The following is a 19,376-nucleotide window of genomic DNA, read 5'->3' as shown; positions in this document are numbered from 1 at the left end:
GTTGTTGTATTGAATATTATTTATTCAAATTTTTTGCATCCTAACAAAATCAGCACAAAGAATGAAATCTCCGAAAATGACCTTTTTTGGAATTATTGTTGAGTTCTCACCAATAAACAATCTAAAATAAATATTACTTAGCAGAAAACTTGAATTTCATGGCCATATCGATCGATATGTATAATAGTTGTTCATTGATGGATCCGGAATGGAATTGTAGCGGATTTACTTTTTCAACTTCATATTCTCACTGTTGGGCATTTGCAAACATAATTTAGCAAGTAAAACATTACTCAACTGTAAAAGTGCAAAAAATTCTTACTAAATATGATATTCTTTTTAATGCACGGAATTTCTGATTTGGGTGTAGAGTTCTTGCATGAGGAACACATAGTTCGAAATCGCAATTAAGGCTCGTGACAGTCAGTGATTTTATCGTTTTTTGTCGAATTTCTGAAAAAAAGTTAAATAGCTCTTAATTCAAGTTCAAACTAGTACAAGTCCATCCTTAGTCGAACAGACCAATAACTACTAGCTTTTCCATCTACCATCAAACCCGCTAGAGTCTGGCCGACAATCTAAGTTGAAGTTTAATTTTTTTCGACGACATATTCACTTTCCATGTGAATTCGTATCATTGTTCCAACGTCAAGCAATGAACCACAAAAAATAGAATACCGCACAAGTCAGTGGCACACGATGACCCTATACTTGCAAACCCACCAACCGAGTTGGCCATGAAACTACTCCGAGATCGTAAAAAAGCTCCCAACTATTATGGAGAAGTGAATTGGCCGTAAAAAAAGAGATTCCACTGCGAAAGGTGTACGGTGGCCTCTCTAACCCCGTCTTCGGCCGTCTGTCTCCGGAACTAGGTTAGTAGTGGCCCGTAGGAATCGGTTTTTTGATCAATTGTTCATAATGGATGGGTGAAAATGACACAAATTAAATCCGATACGTACGTACCCCTCTCTGGTTCGCTGATTCGAGTGATGGACGGATGACCAGTCAGTGTGGAAACAATCGAAACCAAATGTTACATCGAAAGTTGGGGGATTCGGCAGTTATTAAACAGAACAATGACCCATTGTTTTCAGCGCATGTAAAAAATGTCAGTGTGGGCTAGTGGGCGGTTTTTACCTGCAAAGAAAATAGAAAAAAATAGGTTAATTTCTGGATAATGATAGCATGGCATAAGCGATAATTAAATCAGTTGTGAACCTGTACATTTGTAATGTTCGAACAGAGGTGAAATTATGATGCATACAGCGACAAAAATTATACGATAAACGCGGCATATAAAATATTCAAATCTCTTTTCTGTTTCAGAGAGTTAACTGACTCGGATGAAAGGAATCCGTAATTCTTTCCGGCCAAGTAGGACAATCAATTGCTTAGAATGATATTTATGGTTTTATTATACGCGTGAATTTGCTTCAATATTAGGTGATTCACGAAGATTTACCTAATAAGGAGAACACCCAGAACGAAGTCAGCCTAAAAACAAAAAAGATTAAAATGGTAATTCCAACAGGTTCAGCAGCAAAGCATACATTTTCTAGCACTAGAGATGCGGTCGAACTACAACGCATCAATGTGGCTAAACAGATAAAAAGAACAATTTATTGGCGATTTTATCGTATCTAAATTAGCCGATTTTATTGGAACGATGAAGCCTCTGTCCTTCGAAGATATGAAAATGAGGTGATCAGGTGAGGAAACCTTTGAAGAGCTCTTTCGCTCATGGCTACACACCGTTATTTACTATTTCCGAGCCTCCGACGAAGATGGGAGGAAAGCCAGCGAATATAGGCATTCATATGCATAATGCGACAGCAGAATGAGGCGTTAAAAGGGCACTTCGTATGTAAAGATTCGCCACCGATCTCTCGCGGAGCCGGTTGAACCGTGCGGGTCTCGACCGCGCTTCAACCAACGCTTCCAACTCTGAGCCGGGTACAGGGAATGATAAAAGAAGCATGGAAAAAAGGAAAGATCAGTTACACACACCCATTTTCTCTATATAGATGCCCATGGAGACCATCGACCTTTTCCAAGCGACGCCACAGGATCTGATTGATGTTGGCTGACGAACTAACCACGGATATTGACGAATGACTTAGACACTGTTTGAATTTCTTGCTAATTTTCTTGACAAGCAGTTTATCACACATCATAGTCTACCTTGGTAGGCAGGTAATCAATTTTTTACCTCCAAGGAAATTGCGAAAATTTGCTAACAGTGGGGTATGAAGCGTGATATTATCGCATATTCAAGCGGGATAAATGAAGAGCTTGGAAACAAATAATTTTATTACGATACAGTAGTTATTTTTAATATGCCTACAATAATTTGATTATTAGTATTAGTATCTCTTCATTTATGTGCTTTTAGCATTTTTGCAGTTTACCTTTATGCGTGAAATGATCATTTCATATAAGGCTGTGGAAGAAAATGGTGGGATGCCCAGTCTCGCGAAGCTCATCATTATATTGTGCTCAACTCTTGGGCAATTATTATTATTAACATAGTTACTATTCAGCACTCCAACCTGCGAGTATTTTTGGTATTCTTGCTTAAAATACATATAGGGTAACGCCCTATGTTCTGTTTGATGCCAAACATCGATTTGGACTCGTATTCGATAATTCATAATTGCACACTAATCTAATAATTGGATGGCATTAGCGATAACATTTTAATTCGAAACATTGTATTTAATATTTTTCATTCTAACGATGTAAATTGGCTCTTTGATTGGACCATTGACCTATCCGAAAGTCAGTACACCAGAAAGCAAACATTAGCCCCAGAATTAGTTTGAAGAAGGGAAACGGGGCAGCTTCAATCAACCTCATCCGTGACTGCATCTTATTAAGTATATACTTCCATCGAGTCGTGTGTATGCAAATTTTACCGCAAGCGCTATTTACCTACTTTCTTACCGTGCGGATGCCAAGAACGACTGTCCACAATGGAATCTACTCGGGAATAGTGGGTGTTGGGTTGAGTTAATCAGTAGCAATCTTATTGCGGTATGTTAAAAACGCATATATTTAACGCTTGCTTCAATCAGAGATTCACTACTAGAGGAAGAATCTTGTTTAATCTTGCGATGACGCTGATTGGATTAATCTAGAGCTAGAAAATACTGTTAGTTCATTGAACTGGTTATTAAAAAAAATTACCGCAGCCTGAAGAAATTGTACAATAAGACATTGTGAACGAGTCATCTTGGGGTCCCATAACCTATTTTCCACGTGTATTGTAATTTTACATCATCAAATATGTAGTGCTCATGTGCGTTGGAATGTCTAGTAAGAGTAGAACATTATTGAACTGTAATTTCTTACAAAATTCAAAACTTTTTGAGCGATTTAGTGGAATGTCACAACACAATTAATCCTGTTAAGACAGATGTCTTCCGTTTAATTCCACTGTAGAAATAATAATAAAAAAAAACTGTTGCTTTTCACTATCAATCATATACTAGTATTTCAACTATTACGTATAGTCTACTTCTTTAGACTGATATTGAACACTGAAGAAGACTATACGTAATAGTTGAAATATTAGTATCTGATTGATTTTGAAAAGAAACAGTTTTTCATTGTTATGTCTATAGTGGATAGTCTTTCAATTTCGACACTGACTTATTTAATCTACTAGTTTCGTTGAGACTTGAGATATTCGTACCGAGGCTTTTCCAACCACTCAGAGCATTTCTGTATGCTTTGCGAAGCAACTTAAATGCCTCCGACTCGTCCCAGTATCTACGATTCCAAGCTCTTCTACATAACTTTTTGAGTAAAACAACTTCGATATTCTACCAAGGGGTTCCTCTAAAAGTCCCCATAACTCGAAGTGAACAAGCCTTATGTATGCTGCTAGTATGAGTGAGTTTGTTTTATCTATAGCCGCATCCAAACCACTTGGAGCTCCCCTCGTTGGAAATGCCCTTGAACCTAGTCGCCAAGCCATCTCCGAAGAGTTCATAGTTCGTGGATTTAGGATTACGCTATGCAGCGGTATCTAGGGAAACGTTTAAATTATCAAAGAACACTTCGCCGCTGTTGTGCTATCTTATGACAAACGCCATTTTGGGGTAAACTGAGTTAGATATGCCATATTATTTGTCTAAAAAATCTATACAAAGTGGCGTTTACAGAATTTGGACATTCTGCTTGGTTACTGAGATATAGCGAAAAACGAGCTGATAAATTTTGAATTCTTTGCTTCAAAAGACGGTGTCTGGGGATTAACTCAAGGTATTTTGATATATAAGATGTTTTTATTTGTAAAACTATCTACAGAACACAATGGCATAATTACTTTCAAAACAAAATTACACGAATTGTGAGAAAAATGTAGTTCAAGTTTTAAACTAGAAATATAGCATATTTGGCAACACTGTAACCAAAAATAACTATTTTTGCTAGATTCTCTGACTCATTTCCTTCAAAATGCATCTCACCGATTGTTTATAGGCCAAATTAAACCAAAGATATGAAAAAAGTTAATAATTGATGATGAGATTCTATGGAAAATTTTGCATGCACGATTATGACACGCCATACAAATTTTGTCATCTATACACACTTATGACACGTGTGAGTCCGACTTTTGTATACATTTATAGGAAAAACTCACAACATAGTCAACCGATCTTCGTAATATTTGAGAGATTAATACAGAATAGATAGAAGCATCAATTGTCTTCTTTGAATTGTTTATACTATTTATAAGCTTCAAGATATTCAATCTCAAACTTTAAAAATCGTTTTTCTCGAAATGTGCTAAATGGCGCTTGTCATAAGATAGCACAACAGCGACGACTTAGGATCAAATAAAGACGGTTCAAAGTCGTTTGCCAACTCATGCGCAATACTGTCAGAGCTGAGAATTACATCTAACACCTCTTCCCTGCCAAACCGTGCAAATGTTGGGCGATTGCCTCTATCGAGTATTTGTATTGCTTAAGTTTCCATCAATTCAGTGACTCTAAAATTATTACTTGAGTTGCCCCAAATTATGTGGTGGGTCTGGGCATTTGCATCACGCCGATTATGAGTGGAAACCCATCAGAACGTTATGATTCATTATGCGGCAAATATGCCGAACAATAGGTGTATTTCCTAGTTATGTTGACTTTGACAGCAGAAATATCACGAGTGATGGTGTCGAATGTAAGACATGCGTCAATAGCACTGTTCGCAAGTACACATGCACGAGGTATTTCACGTGAATTCGTCAAGTCTTTGTTAAGAGCGACGAAGACGGGGTTAAGTAGTTTTCCAATATTGGTTGGTTAGTTCATATAATGAGTAAAAGACTGAATATAGATAAATATTATGTGTTTTTATGCTCCAGTAATTACACTTGTTCTTGGGACAGGCGTCGGATTTACTCGTTCCGTTTAAGTCAAATACCCAGCTATGTAAATCAAATTTGATTGGAGCGGCTTGAATTCATGCGTTCGTCGACTTAAAGGAATACCGAACATCTCCAATGTACGAAAATTTCCAAAAAATGTAATAAATGAAATTGAACTTCTCTTAAGCCGCGCACAAGGTTTAAAAAAACCTGTTTTAATCCACCAAGCGGTGCAACTGTGCCTTTCTCATTTCTCTAAACTATGGCTCGGTGGCTGATTATGTTCAACATAATTGTGGAAATGTCAATTACATTCTTAGTATACTTTGCACTTATACACAATGGCTTGCCAGCCACGATCTTGATGAGATACGTATTGACGGTGAAACACTTGAAACAAAAAATATACTTATTAAGCCTAATCAGCATTAGTTCCATGTTATCTGCTTGCTAACTCATTTTGTCATGCGGGAGTGGGTGTGTGAGGAGGGCGAAAATTCCACGAACAAACGACTCCCCAGCTTAATTTGGTATGCTTTGTGACCTAGTGGTGGTTTAAAGATGATGGGGTTGAGAGGGGGTATGAGGGCTGGATGGGGTGGTGGTCTGAGAAATGGTTTGAGGGGATTTTAAAGGGTGTGGAGTAAACAGCCCTAGTAACAATTGAGGTTTCATAGTAGTTTTATAGCCACTCATAAAACTTAGATTGCTCTTGTTGCTTGCTATAAAACTTCAATTGTTACTTGCGAGGGGGGGGGGGGGGTTATCCCTCTCCGTATACCCTCAACTGCGCCCCTGTTAAAATCCAGAAACCTTATGTCAGTCAAAAAAAAAATTGGGCGGGATTAGGTTGACGTTTTTCAGAGTGATTGCATAACCTTTCTATATGAGAAAGGCAAAAATGTGCCGAAATCCAAAAAAGTTAATTTTCGTTAAATTTTTTTTTTCGAGTTTGCATCAAACCTCGACGTTTTATGCACCTTAAAGATATTTGGCATCAAAAATAAAAATTCTATTTTTAATTTTTCCTATAGTTTATATGGGAAATTTCTGCGTGGCCGCACTCTTTAACCCGTAATTCCGGAACCAGAATTCCGATCAATACAAAATTCAATAGCAGCCCATGGGAAGGTTGCACCATGCAGCCATCTCTGAGAAAAATGAGTGACATTTTTTGACACATACGCACATACATACACACACACATACAGACTTTTTCCGATCTCGACGCACTGAGTCCCTCCGGGCCGGGATTAGGTTAACGTTTTTCAGAGTGATTGCATAACCTTTCTATATGAGAAAAGCAAAACAAGAAAACTTGTTTTGACCAAAAAAGGCGCCGTGTCAAAATTTCTCAAATGGGTAACCAATTTAAATGGAAGATCCATTTTACTATAACATTTGTCATTCCAAAAAAATTAGAGGGATTTGGTGAAAGAAATTTAACTAAAATATCATCAAGGCTAAACTAGGTTGAATATTACTCTGCATTAAATTCTTTAAAAAAATACGATCGAGACGGTTCAATAAGTTGACCCAGAGAAACTCAAAAATTCCCATTCTACACAGAATTTAATAACTTTCATAATTTCCATCCGATTTAAACAAATGAGGGCTTATTTTTATTGATTATTAACAGGCTTTAATTTCCGACAAAAAATATAATTTTCATGATTGTTTTATCTTGTCCAAAATGTTGACTAAACGCTCATTTCACTTTAAAAAATGGGGAAAAATGAAGAACAAGTTCAATAAACTCGTAAATAACGTCAGAACCAGTGGTCGCACTAAAATAAAATGTGCAAACGAAAGTGCATTCAATTACCTTTAATTCAATATATTAATATTTCCTATAGATGCGCCAAAACCGAAGATATTTTGATTTTACCGAACGTACTTTTTATTTTAAAGGTGTAATTCATTTTTTACTGTAACTCGAAAACTGTTCTACTGTAATTTTTTAGAACTTCATTGTTGGATTCAGCACACGATTTTACATTGAAAATAACTACCAGCTTATGGAGTTCAGAAATGCGGTAAACTAGTTTAATAGCTAGTAATAAAAAAGAATGGTAATAATTTATGTTTAACCTTATTTGTTTTTGCGGATCATTCGCCTTATTTGTACATAAAATACAAATCAGTAAATAATAAATTACAGTTCATCAAAATTATTTTATTTTAGTAATCTTTGATTTTCGCTGTTAGATGTTTGGTGCTTTTTGTGTTTTCGAGTGACTGTGGTATAGCCATCTTCTTTCTTGTTTATTTCTTCCCTAGGCATGTTAACTATTGGCATGGGGGTATCGTGGAATATTGTTTGTCCGGCCTTTACCTTTTGGCAGGCAGTGGTTTATCAGAAGAGGTCGAAGACTGTTTGGTGGTGTTGGTTTTAGATGAGATTTAGATGTTTCGTTCGTTCACAGAACTGGCACGTGGGTAGTTAACACCTTGAGATGATCTACCTTTGAAAGTCAAGTAAAATAATATAGGTTGGGTCAGCTGGATTCGCTCCACCTGAACACCATTGATAATGCCAGGGAAAAAGTTTCCCCAAGTGTCATTCCCCTACTCCGCACTTCGACATGAATCTTCTAACATGATCTGCGCTAGTGCGCGTTGCCAAATCGTGTAGGCGAATTTTCGTCAGATCAAGGTACATATACACGGGGATCTTGGTTTTGACGTTTTTATATTTATACGAAGTTTTCTGCCTCGGCTTGGGAGTTGAACATTATTAGTGCTACTTGTCTTGTATGATGTGGTTGTATGTATGTATCATGTAATTGTAAATTATCTCCTAACAAACTCTGACGTCGACTAGAATATCAGCTTCAAAAATGCGTTATTACTATTTATCTTTGCTGGAACTCAATAATAACAAACTGACTAGGTAAATATAGTAGACTATTGAAATTTATTAGAAAAAGGCTAAATAAGCATATTTTTCAAATTCAGAGGAACAGTAGAAAACTAGGAAGTATGTTTAGTTATTATTAGCATCAATATTCCTCGGCTTACCCTCTTTCGCTACGACGCCGAATGATGGCAAGAGTAACAGATCGCCTGAGTTCAAAAATAATCGTTTGGCGATCCAAAACAAAACAACAAATTTGCTCAGAAGGAGTTAATGATGCATTTGTAGTCGATCTTAAATGGTGCGGTCCATTAATATACTGAAGCGACCAAACATTGTATTGTGAAACATATATGGTGTAACGGCACGGCTGTGTCAATCTTAAAATCACTTAAGTAGAGTATCCTTTTCGTTAACTTAAACTTGAGTCATGTCTCAAACAACTAAATCTACATCAATCGAAAGCTGTTTGAGTTTAAACTGTTCTCACAACCAGCAAAAAAAGCACAAGCCAGTCTGCGAAGGGTAAATACAGCAATCAAACTGTCATTGCACGGCCAAAGTACTCGCCATTGTGTCACGAAGCATTAAAGACCTGACCACTAAAAAAAACGACACGTGAATACTTTTACTTTTGTTTAAAGTCAAATTGTATACACAACAACTACAGTATGTACACAACTCCAACGTCGAACCGCCACGGGCATCAAAAAGCGTATTATTAAGCGCATAAAACGGCAGAAAATTATGGAAATCTGAAACGTTCCTCGCCCCGTTTATGGGAAATCTGACCGGTACGAAACTGGGCTGGTGCTGTCGGTTTGGGATGGTGAAATCACGCGAGACGCTGGCCGGTTAGTATCAACACGCATGCCCTAATGCAAGACACCTCATTGCCAACTTGATCACATTTATTTATTTAATTCGACCGAACAATTCAGTAAGTTAGCCGGCAGTATTGTGCATTAATGTGCAGTATGCGCAAAGTACATATGGGCATTTTTCCACCTAATTTGGACTAGTCGACAGCTTGCTCGGGGCCACACTACTGAGCCGGACAAATTGGAAGAATGAATGAATGAATGAAAAAAATATACATAAACGCAATGAATGAAGCTGTAGACTTTGCGGTCAACGAAATACGACAAGTGAATGAAGTCTGCCAATCTGCAATAGCTCTAATGCACCCAGCGGCTTTCGTAATAATATAAATAGACATTTCATACCAGTCGGTAAGCGAATAGGTATCGTTAACATGTATGAAAACGGCGTTTAAAGCTGACGAACTGGTAGGCCTCGAGCTGGTCCCAAAACAAGCTGTTCTCATGTATAAAGCAGAAAGCGGTGGAATGAAATTTCGAAGCAAGATAATTGCTGTGAATATTCGGATAGCGCTGATGCTTGAATCAAATTTCCCAAGAGCAATCCGGTTTCCTGGGAGACGAAGATTCAGAGTCAACGCGAAAAAAAAACAGTCATTAAGGCTCAAACAGAATCCTCCATCACAGCAGCGCAGCGGATGGTCCAATTTGAAAATTTTTAAAGCTGTTTTGGCAACATTGCCTCACTCTCGGCAGGAAGTAATCCAAACTTTTCAAAGTGGGTTTCAACGCATCGTCAGTGGTGGATCATTCTGTTTGAGCCTTTACTGTGTCAACTTTCACTGCGTCACTACGCGATCGAATAGTATGGAATAATGAATGAAAGGACTTGTACATAATTGTTGGGAAAAGGAGCTTCCTTATATGGGAAGTTGCTAAGTATTGCATGGAAACAGGTTTTCATCAGGCTTTGCTCAACTGGCGATGAAAAATAATCCAAGGTAAGATAAACTCGCGAAGGTCTTTTGGTATGCGGGAGTAACAACTCACGTAATTTTGATCATGATCTGGAAAGCAACATTTGAATTGTTCTGTTCATCCCACCTTCACTTACCGGCAACAATTGGAATGGCACAAAGTGCTATATTTTATTGTATGTACAAATACCGTTCCACATTCTAAAGATCCACTAATTCAACTCAATCTACGTAGCATCGCCACCACATGACTTCAACATGCTAAATAGTCGCAGTAGATTGGGCGGGAAACGCAATGCAGAGTAAGATGTTGCATAAGATCACACAGTCTCGTTCCACTCCGTAACGATCTTTTGTACGTTTTTAATTGAGACCATTAATGAGCCAACTGGACGGCTAAGCTAGTCAAATTTACTGTACACTGAGGTCGTTTTATTTGCTCGTTTTATTTTTTTACGGTAGAATATAAAACAGCTCAGAGACGCGTAGAAACAAACTAGGTACGTGTCAAAGAGCGTTGAGCGTACGAAAATTGCAACAGAGTTTGAAAAACGGCTATTGCGAATTTGATGTATTACCCAGGCATATAATATTGCCAGTCCATCGCAATCAATTTAGATGTAAGCAAGATTTTTTTTTGAAATAAATATCTTCGTTAGACTGGGTACCAGTTAACAATATGTAAAACAACCAGTAACAAGGTGCAGTGCTTAGGAACGACGACTGAAACAATCTATTAACAGACATTGGATTCGAATTGCTTGTAAAGTGTGCAAGAAAGCATTGCTGTACAGTTTTATTACAACTGGCACAAGTATTATTACACTACTATTAGCAGTAATCCATCCTCGACTGAAATGAGTTCTCCTTATATAAATAATATGGCTTACGACACGGTATTTGCATCTCTGAAGCTTCAAGATGTGAAAAAATGGACTTTTTCAATTTGCAGTCAACATTAAAACAATTCGTCGGAGGACCTAGAGCAAGTATTTTTTCGTGAAAACAAATAGTTGGGTTGAGTTGAAAAGTACATTCAAAAGAATTTGAGAGCTTCGAAAAGTCTCATTTTTCAGCTGAAAATTATAATTCCAGAGGGCACCATTGAAGTCTTTGAAATGAGGAGGATTCATCGCGCAGTAACAGCCTTCTAAATCAGGTATGCCTTCCTTTTCATTGCTTCGCTTGTTCTCCAGGATGACTAATGCAACTATTCTTGAATCAATCTCCTACTCTATCAGTGTCCTCGTCCTTCAACCTTTCTATTTGAATCCGGCGCTAGCTTAGTCTTGTCACTAAGTTAGTGTCAGATTCTGATCAGACGAAGTCGAAACGCAGATTCCATAACTAATTTAGTTATATGTTTTGAGCTCTTCACGCGCAAAGACGGTTTTAAACATTTTTCTTTTTATGGGGAGGTTCTCAAAAATTTGATTTTTTTTTATTGCATTTTTGAGCGTGTTAAACGGGTTTTTCGATCTGCGCATCAAAAAAAAATTTACACGCCATTGTTCGAAACGGCGTCGTGGCTTTAGGTAGAAACCATTTCATGGCATTATGCACGTTCACAGAATGCTTCGCCTTGCACTGTGCACGTGTACAGGTCTCGAGAAAGTATTTTACAGGTTGATCTATAGCGGAATCGCAGACTAATCGTTAGTTATCAAACAACTACAGAAAACGGAATAAATGAAAAAAATTGGTCAAAATTGTCATAATTTTGTCGGTTATATTGAAACCGCCATTTTAATTTTTCTATTTTGATACATATTTATTTTTTATTTTGATGCACAATAACTTTTTTTCACGATTTTGGCTGAAGTACACCTTGATTTTTTATTGATGGTTCAGCATATTGGACCGACCATTTTGAATTTCGAAAAACTGACTTCAGATTCGTAGTCAGCGATGACCAAAACTCATAATCCCATGTAATTGTAACAAAATATTGACATTCTACCATGATTAATTCATCAAAAAAGGGGTCACAAAACTTTAAACGCGTTTATCTCAAAACACTAATTTTCAAAACTGCGTTTCATTTCATTTGAAAACGGTTCAACGACTTCATCTTTTGACCTCTCAAAACAAATCCTTTTCCATTGATAAATGACCTATAAAATCTACAAATTCTTTGAATTCACTATTTTTAGTGAAGCCTTAAAGTGGAAAAAAGGACTAGAAAATTTGAGATCGCACCATTACGTCAAATTTGAAGTTTTTTACTCGTTCTTAGGTCATTTCTTCAACAAATTTAGTTTACTTTAGAGCCTTATTATTAGTTTTGTCTTTCAGATCGATCCTGAGGCAGCAGGTTATACGTGGAATTCCACATGCAACTAACCTTAGACAGAGTGTCACCACCGGCGCCATTTTGTTTTTTTAGCGTCATGAAAATTTGTAACCAGCCTAGAGGCCGCGTGGCATCCGGCGGGTTTGAAGTATGTCAGTTATGGAAATAACTGTCAAATGCATTCGCAAAGGTGGCCGCGTTACTTATGAGGAGGCAAAGAGCTTTTGACCGATTAGTCTGACCTCCTTCCTTCTCAAATCAGTGGAACATTTAATCGACCACTACATTCGGGATGGTAGCTTGGGCGAGCCTCCGCTGCATGCAATGCAACATGCATATCAGCGGGGGAAGTCTACTACCATCCTGTTACACAATGTTGTCTACAACATTGAAAAAGCTTTTTCACAAAAGCAATCAAGTTTAGGAGTTTTTCTCGATATTGAAGGTGCTTTTGACAACGTGTCTTTCGAATCCATTTTGGAAGCAGCACGAGATCATGGAGTACCTTCATATATCACGAACTGGATACACGCAATGCTTAGCAACCGACATCTGTGCTCATCGTTAAGACAAGTAGAGATGAGGAAACTGAGTGTCTGCGGATGTCCTCAAGGTGGTGTGCTGTCACCACTTCTATGGAACCTTGTCGCCGATAGCTTGTTGAGAAAACTAAATGAGCTTGGGTTTCCGACGTATGGTTTCGCCGATGATTGTCATATGGTGATCACCGGTATTTGCATTGGCACACTTTTTGATTTGATGCAACAAGCCTTATGTGTTGTTGAGCGGTGGTGTCTTCATGTTGGACCATCAGTTAATCCAAATAAAACCTCAATAGTGCTTTTCACGCAACGAAGGATTACAACCGGAGCTCGTCCATTGCAGTTTTTTTTACTCTGAAATTATTGTCGAATATCAAGTTAAGTATGTTGGGGTAATTCTCGACTCAAAACTTAATTGGACAGCTCACATCGATTTCAGGATCAAGAAAGCTTCCATGGCCTTTGGCGAATGTAGACGGGCTTTCGGCAAATCTTGGGGACTCAAACCCAAGTACATTCAGTGGATCTACACAACAATTGTTAGACCAATACTGGCATACGGGTGCCTTGTTTGGTGGCAGAAGGGAGAAGTCATGACAATTCAATCAAAGTTAAACCTTCTTCAGAGAAATGTCTTGATGGCGATGACTGGTGCGTTCTCGACAACACCTACTGCTGCTCTCGAGGCACTCTTGAACATAAAACCACTACATGTGTTTCTGAAACAAGAAGCACTTTCTTGTGCACACCGTCTTAGGGTTACTGGGCTCTGGAACAGTAACCCAATAGATCGTGTAACTAGCCACACAAGACTGTGGCCCCAAATGGTTACTTGGGATGAGTATACACTTGCTCCCAGTGACCTTACACTCACATGTAGTTTTCCTTCTAAAACTTTCAATGTGAGAATTCCTCTTCGTGAGGAATGGCTGTCTGGCTGGATGGAGCGACAACTTGAAGAATACGTAGTTTGTTATACAGACGGTTCTTTGTTGGAGGGCCGAGCCGGTGCTGGTGTCTATTGTCATGAAATGAGATTAAACCAATCTCATTCGCTTGGTAGATACTGTACCGTATTCCAAGCAGAAATCTTTGCGATTCTGTGTGGCGTACAATCCGCACTTCAACAGGGAATTTGCGGTAAAAGAATCTATTTTTGCTCTGACAGTCAGGCTGCCCTGAAAGCACTTAGTTCGGCAGATTCGAGATCGAAATTAGTAATCGCATGTCGAACTCAAATCGAAGAACTTAGCATTTCAAATGCTATCTACCTTCTATGGGTACCCGGTCATTCCGGTATTACTGGAAATGAATGGGCGGACGAATTGGCTAGAGCTGGCGCTGCGACTGATTTCGTTGGTCCAGAACCAGTTCTACCACTGTCAATAAGTTGGATAAAGTACAAGATTCGCTCTTGGGCTGCATTCGAACATGCCAACCATTGGTGTAGCTTGCAAACTTGCGTTCAAACAAAGGCTTTTCTGCCGGATGTGAGTCCGAAAATGTCAAGAAATTTGTTGCATTTTTTTTAAGCACAACTGCAGTATTCTGGTCAGGGCACTGACTGGACATTGCGAACTCAATTATCACATGGCTACTATTCAGCGCGCTGAGTATTATTCATGTGATCTTTGTGAATCCGATTACGGCACATCATAACATTTGATATGCAATTGCCCTGTATTAATGCAATTGCGCATCCGGATTTTTGGTTCTCCATACATAGATGAACCTATGTACAGAGAGCTGAAATTTAAGGATATGCTTTTGTTCCTAACCCAGTGTGGTAAAGAGCTATAGTTTTTTAGCCGAATTTGAATGACAATATCTCTTCGGGGGTGTTGTTGTTCTGTTATCTCAATATCCCCTCGGGGGTGTTGATATATCCGCTCACTGTTTGAGTAGAGGTTCTAAATCCCTCCGGGGATTGGAAGTTTTATTCCTGCTGTTGTAGCACCTGCAGATCGTTCAGCATCACTCCGGGGGTGCAGAATGCTCTGTTTTAATTGTTCTGTGTCGTTGTTTTCCTTACCCCTAACCATACCACTTCCCCAATCCTTCCCATCAGGAAAATGATGAAAAGACGATTCTTGGCAAGGCACAAATCTCCGATCAACATGGGGAACGTGCCATTTGAGCCAGACGCTACTGATGAGGTAGCAGGTTATACGTGGAATTCCACATGCAACTAACCTTAGACAGAGTGTCACCACCGGCGCCATTTTGTTTTTTTAGCGTCATGAAAATTTGTAAATGAAGACGAAAATATAAGCTTTTTGAATCCTAAAACCTTTTCCTTCTATTTTCTTTCGTTGGCCCACAAAAAATTCCAAATTTTGCTTGCTTTTCCCAAAATGCTTCTCCACTAAGAAGAAATATAACATACAGGTATACCTCGATAGTACGTACCCTCGTTAGTACGTACCCTCGATAGTACGTACCCTCGATAGTACGTACATTTTGCCTCGATAGTACGTACACCTACCAACAATTTTTTTTTTCGTTTGATTTTGTAAACTTCAACAAAATGCGACACATTTTATAGAAGTTTCACGAGTTCCATGTTACTTCTGCATACTTTACAGAGGTTGTGTCAAGGGTTCTGTACTACTCAGAGTAGTTCTGCAAACTCCAGCAAAGTATACCAAAGTTTATGTAAACCATAAATGCATCATGAAATTCTACCTGGTATAAAAAGAATCCTACGAGCTTTAGGGACGTCCTACATGTACCTTGAAAGTCTTATAATTTTTTTGGAGCTTGCTAACTTACAAGGAAATCCTTAGAACTACAGACAATTTGTACGATATTCCTATCATTCATAGTTTTTTGTCAAACATCAGAGAATCTCAATGAGCTTTAAGGATGACAATTCGCCGGTTGTATAAAATTTAGGAAAATACTTCAAACTTCAGAGAATTTTCATGCACTCAAACATTTTACATGAACAGCAGAGTGTTCACGATATCCACTAATCTTTTACCAAACTCGGGGTAATTCTGCGAACTTCAAAAAATTTTACGATCTTGATCGAAATCATTAGAACTTCTGGAAAGTTTACGAAATTTCAAGAGTATTTAAAGGATTTATGGAAAAAAAATCAAACATCAAGAGGTATCTTCAAGCTTTACAATATTACTTCAAACAAATAAATTACAACGAACCTCAAGTAAATTTCTAAAACTTACAGTTAACTTCACAAAGTTATGAAAGTTTGACCAAAAACTTTTGCTTGCTTTATGTACGGTGTCTCACAAGTATCAGAGAAGTATTACTAACTTCTAAGTAACCGGTAAAATTCAAAGAAATTTTTCTGAAGACCAAAAATGATTTTAGTAACTTTTAAGGTATACTATCTAGAGCAATGATAACACGATTTTTGCTAATTAATTTTCAAATATTATGCACATAAAATATGAGTGCTGAATTCATTACATTCTAGGAGATACTAAGTTTTGAATTGAATGGGTATGATTCGGATCAAGTACGCCCAGTGAATTTGATGGAGACTAATATGACTTACAGATCTGAACAGACACAGCTAAACGAGCCTTTTTCCTTCTATACTTCTTTTGTGAAACTTGTGCGAGCAATTAAAGGAAGTATTCAGCATATTGGCATGGTTCAAGGATTAAGGTATGACAGGGAACTATGCTTTATATATCTTTAAGCTCATATGTTGTCATAAAATATATTTAAAATTTAATCGCCATTGCATATATATTTAAATATCCGTTTTGCGACCAAAAAAATAAAGGAATAGAAAAACAATTTGCTGTTAATGGCATCGCGCTCGCGGAAATGCTACCAAATTCAAAGAATTTATCAATAACTTTCGAATATCCTACAATATTCGGAGGCATCTTATTCCTTTCGGTTTTTTATTACAAATTCAGAATATTTTATGCGAAATTCAGACAAATCGTACGTAGTCAAGGAACTGAATAAGTCCGAGGAAATGCTTTTACATGCCATTTTCAACCATTCTGGTTGTAGCAAACCGTTCTTCTAAAACCAAGTACACAGTGATTGAACAGTTTATCACTAATATGGGGATTAATTCAGTCATCAATCTTATTTTTGTAAGTTTTCATGCAATATTAAACATAAAAAGTAATATTTTGAAATTTATTTTTGTGATTCGATAGTACGTACGTTTCGATAGTACGTACACTAAACGAAGCGAAGGTGTACGTACTATCGAGGTATACCTGTAGTGCATATTGCATTGACTTGCTAAGCCAAACCAAGTTTTGATTTCATTAATTCCCATAAGCCTAATCAGAACTGCTTTTCTTGCGGGACACCACGCAGGACTACACAAATAGCGTTTTCGTTTTTTGGAGCTACCGTCAATCCGGCGCTAGCTTTGTCCTGTTATTAAGATTGTGTCGGATTCTAATGAGACGAAGTCGAAACGTATATTCCATATCTAATTTAATTAAACTTTTTGTGCTCCTCACGCGCAAAGATGGTTTTAAACAATTATCGCCTTAGCGGATAGTTTTTACCTAAAATCTAAACAGAAATATAGCATAGTGCATATTGCATTGGATTGCCAAGCCAAACCAAGTTCCGATTTCTTTAATTCTCATCAGCTTAATTAGAGCTCCTTCGAAAGCTGAGAAAATTCCCCTTTCAACAAAGCATTCATATCTTTCAATTGATAAAATTAAATAAGCTTTTAGTGGTGAAGTTGTCAAATACAGGGACTGGAATAGTGTAGTTTGTTGCCTTGTACACAACTCACCTGGGTTCGGTTCCTAGCCTCGCAGATAGGGTTGGAGATTTTTCTAACCCGAAAAAACTGCGAATGATTCTGAGACTAAAAACTCAATCGAAACAACAAAAAGTTGTCAAAAGTTAGTTTTTTATGAGGATTTTGTTAATTTTCTCGAAAGAATGAATTATGAACATAAAAATACCTATTACCCAAACGTAGAGTTTCAAAAGGATCCAGCATTTGTTGTTCAAAAACATATTTCTGTCTCTTCTCATTTCTTTGTAAATCCATTATTAAACTTTTTCAGAAGTAGACTAGTAAGTGTCTAAAAATCTCTAGCCTAAAAAAGTACTCCTAATGATATTTATTTCTAACTAATTTTTTGCTTATTTATATTTTTTGGGGTGTAGGCATTTAAAAACAAGTCAATTACATAAAAAGTGCAATAATTCTGTAAAGGTGAAGATTCGATGGTAGGTGCAGAACGATTCTTCCCCTAATATAATTCTCTATCAGCTCTCAAGAGATTCTTAACCATTAACCAAACACGCTTCATAGATCAGTTTAGACTATTTTACAAATCTAAAGTTTGAAAAAATATGAGATTGCTTAAATTTACATAATGAAAATTAAAATGATCTAACTGAGATCCGGCATGTTTAACTAAGGAAAAGAAATATCTGCGCTTGTGGTGAGGGTTAATGACTATCGCGAAATCGAGCATGTTGTCTGGTCATGCACCAAGCACTGTGACGCTAGGTCTCAGCTAGTGGATTCAGTTTGAACCCGAGCAAGCTCAATGTTCTGGTTCGGGATATGTAGATATGCGGGCAAAATCATATTCACCCCTATATGTCCCATATCTAACTCTTTTTAAGCGGATGAGAGGTAAGGTTAACCCAAGCAAATGGATTCAAACACCATACAACCCCATTAAAATACCATGAACACCAGAATATGGTTTTTAAATGGGATCTTCCAGACCATGGTGATGGTGTTTTCATGGGTTGAATCTATTCCAAACACTATCAAAACACCACGCAGTGGGGATGAATTTGGACCATGATCATGGGGGCATTATGGGCTTTTCGTTTGCTCGGAAATTCGGTAAAAAAACATTTTCTTAAATCGTTGTGGCGAAAAAGAGAGTGTTAGTATATTAATCCACTTTCAATATAATAATGCCACAATTGAATAATATTCTCAAAATCTCATTGCAAAATACTGAAAATTGAACGAGTGTGAATTTCCGGAGGCGCCTCTTCGAAAACTTGTTTTGCGAATGTACAATCATAACTCAAAATTTACTAGACCAACCGTTTTGAAATTTTTCACAGCTTCACATTATTCTTCAGATAATGAGCTAGCTTTAATTTTTTTCTCGATTTTTTAATTTTTCGCTGCACTTCGAAGCCAAAAACCCGATTTTCGCAAAAAAATTAGTAGGGTGGGTGCTCCTATAGTTGAGGTGTACCAATAGTTGCAGTAGTGGGTTATACGCCTAACTAAGGTACCAACCATCAACAAATATTTTTTTATCGATTCATCGCACTAAAATTGTGCGACAATAAAACTGTTATCCTTGAAATTTGCTCAAATAACTATTGAAAAAAATGATTTTCTTAGAATTTTGAGGTCCCTTGCACCTATAGTTGATGTAGTGTACCTATAGTTGCAAGTCCCATAAGAAAGCAATGGGATTTGCAACAATAGGAACCGAAATTAGCGATTGCACCACTATGGGTACATCTGTTCCTATAGTGGTACAAGCGGTTTTGAATACAATAAT

At 37.5% G+C, this 19,376-nt stretch overlaps 1 protein-coding gene across 5 annotated transcripts in view; it reads right to left on the bottom strand.

Moving 5' to 3' along the window:
- Positions 1 to 19,376, bottom strand: part of LOC131694111 (semaphorin-1A) — a 185,432-nt gene that overhangs the window by 86,893 nt on the left and 79,163 nt on the right. Inside the window, exon 2 of one of the 5 annotated variants that reach the window (XM_058982520.1) lies at positions 967 to 1,140. The exons of the other annotated variants lie outside the window; for them this stretch is intronic. The gene's annotated coding sequence lies outside the window, so the exon portion shown is untranslated. The remainder of the gene's footprint in view (positions 1 to 966; positions 1,141 to 19,376) is intronic. 5 annotated transcript variants of the gene reach the window in all.

This window comes from Topomyia yanbarensis, chromosome 3 (genome assembly GCF_030247195.1).
Source record: "Topomyia yanbarensis strain Yona2022 chromosome 3, ASM3024719v1, whole genome shotgun sequence".
Classification (NCBI taxonomy): Eukaryota; Metazoa; Arthropoda; class Insecta; order Diptera; family Culicidae; genus Topomyia; species Topomyia yanbarensis.
This window is presented reverse-complemented; position numbering and strand designations above follow the sequence as displayed.